The sequence below is a fragment of the Neofelis nebulosa genome, chromosome 4 (genome assembly GCF_028018385.1).
Source record: "Neofelis nebulosa isolate mNeoNeb1 chromosome 4, mNeoNeb1.pri, whole genome shotgun sequence".
NCBI classification, from domain to species: Eukaryota; Metazoa; Chordata; class Mammalia; order Carnivora; family Felidae; genus Neofelis; species Neofelis nebulosa.
This window is the reverse complement of record NC_080785.1, coordinates 49,049,437-49,053,942: the sequence shown is the minus strand read 5'-3', so window position 1 is coordinate 49,053,942 and position 4,506 is coordinate 49,049,437. Positions and strand designations below refer to the sequence as shown.

The window sequence follows — 4,506 nt, the reverse complement described above, 5'->3', positions numbered from 1 at the left end:
AATAGAAGCGTATTTAACTCAGGGCACCTGGGTGGCTCAGTCGGTTAAGCCTGTGACTCCTGATTTCAGCTCAGGTCTTGATCTCACGGTTCGTGGGTTCAAGTCCCATATCAGCCTCCATGCTGACAGTGCAGAGCCTGCTTGGGATTCCCTGTCTCCCTCTCTCTCTGTCCCTCCCCTTGCATCTCTCTCTCTGTCTGTCTCTCAAAAATAAATAAATAAGCATTAGGAAAAAAAAAAAGAACTCTAGAATATAAAATAACAAATAAATAAAATAAAAACGAAGTGTATTTAACTCATCTATGAAGTCACTGAAGTTACATAATTTGCATTTCATAGCCTGTGCATGCATATGTATTTTGTTCTTACCAGAACAGTGTAAATCCTGTGGGAAATAAACTCAGTTTGCTTCTTCTTCTTTTTTTTTTTTTTTATTGGTTTAAGAAAAAGCTCCAAATCAATACAGCTTTTATTGCATCTTTAAAATATCACAAATAAGTCTGAAAACTCATCTGGCATCTTGTTATTTCTGTAGCTGGACAACTTAGATCTTATCCATCGGTCTGCTGAACTGTTCCTTTTTCAGAAACATACAAACCATCCCCAAATTTTCCTTGTTTTTCACTGTTGTGGCTTGCTGAATCAAAGCAGCTGAGTTTGCTATAGTTTCAATGTCATTTCCTTCAAGAATTAACTCATCTGTCTGGGCTTGAGATGCTGAACAAACAACACCTGGCCTCAGCGAGGCCTGTGGATGTATTTTTTTAATGTTTATTTTTGAGGGAGAAAAAGAGAGCACTGCAAGCGTGAGTGGGGGAGGGGCAGAGAGAGAGAGCCAGGACAGAGGATCCCAAGCAGGCTTTGTGCTGACAGCAGAGAGCCCCACGAGAGGCTCAGACTCACAAACCCTGAGATCATGACCTGAGCCGAAGTCTGATGCTTAACAAACTGAGGCACCCAGACGCCCCGAATTTTACCCAAGAAATTCTGGATTTCAACAAGAGAACCATTCTCCTGAGTAATGGCATCAACAGGGAGACGAGCATACACAGACCTCATCTGGTAAAGGAAGCCCAGTGTAGAGTCCTTGACCATGGCCTGTAGGTGACCACAGATAGTGAGAACAGTAGACAGTTCTTTTCCATTTCCCACCATTTGTCAACTCAGAGCCTCTTCCTTTTCTTTCCGAGGAGACTGACTTCCACTGAGGAACCCTCCACAGGGTTCTTCGGGGGCCCTTCACAGTAATCGTGGGTCCCTTCAGAGTGCTGTCGACATTTTCTGGAAGGTCAACAGTCTGCTGAGAAGGATCTTCATTCTTGCAATAGATACAGCAAAGAGCTAAACTCAACTTGCTTCTTAATCACGCACCTCCTACCAACGCTGTGTGCCTTCAGCTCCCTGAGGAATAGGAAAAAAAAAAAAGGGACTCTGGGCTGGCCTGTCTTTCCTTTCCTTCCTTGTCCAAGACAAGTGATTCCTAACACAGTCAACAGTATTTGTCAGTGTTAGTTTCTTTGTTTTGACAAATGGACCATGGTTGTGTAAGATCTTCACATTAGGTGGAAATAGATGGGAGGAAGTATATGGGCTCGCTCTTTATCACCTTTACAACTTCCAGGCGTATCTAAAGTTATTCCAAAATAACAAGCTTATTAAAAAGAGAAGACATTTTTCGACACACCTTGCCAAGAATTACTAGGTTAAAATGAGATTAAGGCATTTTAGCAGTGTTTACCTAACTTGCTAGGTAAGATTCACTTAGGGTGAATTCCTGTCCCCATTTCTAGGAGACTCTGGCTTATTCGATCTGCAGCAGGATTGGACCCAGGAGTGGAGATTTTTTTTTCTTTTTTGTTTTTTTAAATGGTTATTTATTTTTGAAGGAGAGAGAGAGAAAGTGTGAGTGGGGGAGGGGTAAAGGGAGAGAGAGACACAGAATCCAAAGCAGGCCCCAGGCTCTGAGTTGTCAGCACAGAGCCCGACTCGGGGCTCGAACCCATGAACCACGAGATCACGACCTGAGCCAAAGTCAGATGCTCAACTGACTGAGCCACCCAGGCACGCCTTTAAAAAAAAAAAAAAATTAATGTTTATTTTTTGAAGGAGAGAGACAGAGAGTGAGTGGGGGAGGGGCAGAGAGTGAGAGAGTGGAGTTTTAACAAGCACTCACACTGAGGAGTCTTACCAGACAAATTTGGGAAATATTGCATTGGAGTGCAATGGAATAAGGATGGGTTTAAGAGTAAGGTAAATTCAAGACCACATTCCAGCTATGTGACCTTTTTTTTTTTTTTTTACCAGATTTTTCACTTAAAAGCTATTCTACTTATCGGTTGTGTGGCCTTTGAGGCACCCACTCAAACTTCTTAGACAATTCATAGTGATGTGGTCATACTATAGAACTACTGTGACATTTAAATAAGGTACCTGTAAAACTCCCACACAGAGCTTGGCATGCCTAGGTTTGTGTTATATTGGCCCAAACACCTTATATTCTGATTTTTTTTTTTCTCCAAAGAACATAAGAGGTTAATAAACTGTGACCATAGTGCTTAACATAGTTACCAAGACCCATGACCTTTTTGCAGAATATTACTAACACCTAGGGAATAGGAAATATGATCTCCTGTTTAAGTCTCCCTTGATTTAGAGATTGTGTTTGCTCATTCATTTTCCAGTAGATAATGGAGAGATATTTGCCCTTCATTGTGCCAAACGAGAGGCGTCAGACTGGATGTTTCCACAGGCTTCTGCCAGAGGGAAGGTCCCTTGATTGCCCACACAGAGGCCCCAGGCGTAGCTGGCAAGAGAGTAAAACCTGTGTGTCCCCCCCTTCCAACCCGGCCATCCCAGCGCAGGCCCCAAAACAGCTGGGACATTGGATCAAGTCCCTCCTTTGGCAGAGGACAGGAAGCAGTGTGGGGAAAATATGAACACTGCTTAGGGTTGTATTTCACGGGAAATAAAGGGACAGCAAAATCCTTTGGCTGCTTTTTTGTCTCTTGATGTCCTGAAACTTCCGTCTCTTTGTGATGGAAAGAATCACCCTTGATTTTGACAAGTCCTAAGATAGTGTGCCACAGATTGCTAGTTCTCTTGTCTCTGATCAAATAATATATTAAAATTTTATACTCTGTGGGTATATTGGAAAAAAAAAAAAAAGCCAAGGCCCTGAGAGGAACATGTAACGGGCATTGGCCACGAGGCTAATTAGATTGAGAGATAATGAAGGGTTGAGGCTTGAGAGGCAGCATTAGGTACAAGGTCTTACAGAGAGAACATGGTCAGGATTTGAGGGGAGGCCATAGGGAGGGTCATTCTTTATCAAAGGACTGCATGACTATGGTCTGCTTCTCTCAACATCTCTGATTCGTGGCAAAACTTACTCCACCCCCTCGCTTTCCTGCTTTCTGTACACATGGCTGAAAATGAAGGCCCCAAACTCCAGGGCTCTAGCCTTTCCAAGTTCCCACACGTTCCAGGTCCTAGAGCAAGATTCTGTTGTGTCCAGCTTGGGTCCTGACTCAGCTGGCCTCATGGAGTCATGTAAAGTAAGCATGACCGACGTCCACGGGCCTTCCGTGGTGGTGGGGAGGGAGGAACAGTTCTCCAACCAAGGGGCTTGGTCTCAGAGCTGCCCCCAAAGGTATTTTCTACAGGTGGAAAATGACCTGCTGCTAATTCGGAGTACTTTTTTAGCACCTTGGTTATCTTCTTCCTATCTCGTCTGCTCATCATTTCAACAATTCTGCATTACACACTTGAAGGTTGGAATCTGGATGAGAAAGGAAACAAAGCAAGGGAAGATAGCAATTTTAGCTTTAAAATTATCTGCAGAATAGAGTCTGCAGACACATCCAGACTGCCGCGAATGTTCTTTCTCCATCCGTGTGCTTGACCTTCACGTTGGAGAAGAGACACCCAAGTCCTGTTTGTGGCATGGAGGAGCACAAAGGCACCTCTTCCCCCTCAAGAGTGGCCTTGTAGCACACAACTCACAGACGGAAGGCACAAACGGGAGAGGCTATAAACTGTGAGCAAAGGAAGAAAGGCAGGGTGGAAAGGTTAGAAATGAAAAAGGATCTAATAGCAGGAAAGCTGGTTCAAATTAATGAGACAATGTGAGCCTTGACATACTTGATGGATGTCAGTGGTTAAGTGCTAGCTGGACCTTCTGAGATTACAACCTCCATTCAAACCTCAGCCCTGGATGGCAACCTGAAACCCAAGGCCATGGGCGGCTGCGAGCATCTGTGGGCCCAGCATGGATTAGTGCTGCGGCCTTGGGGGACCCTGGCAAGCAGCTACTTCCTCCCCATGTACCAGTTACCCTGAAGCCAGGTGGGCTCTGGGGGGCAACAACAATACCAAGTAATTAAGATAGAATGTCCTTGGCTGTGTCTAAGGCACGTTCTTTTATGACAAGAACAAAAGGTTCGTTGATGAACTAATTTTTGGTGGGGAAAACTGCAGCATCTATTATTAAATGAATGCTTGCGATTT

General features: G+C 44.1%; 1 pseudogene; it reads right to left on the bottom strand.

The window, feature by feature from the left end:
* Nucleotides 1–551: 551 nt before the first annotated feature.
* On the bottom strand, nt 552–3,541 carry LOC131508544 (large ribosomal subunit protein uL6-like; annotated as a pseudogene).
* Nucleotides 3,542–4,506: the final 965 nt, after the last annotated feature.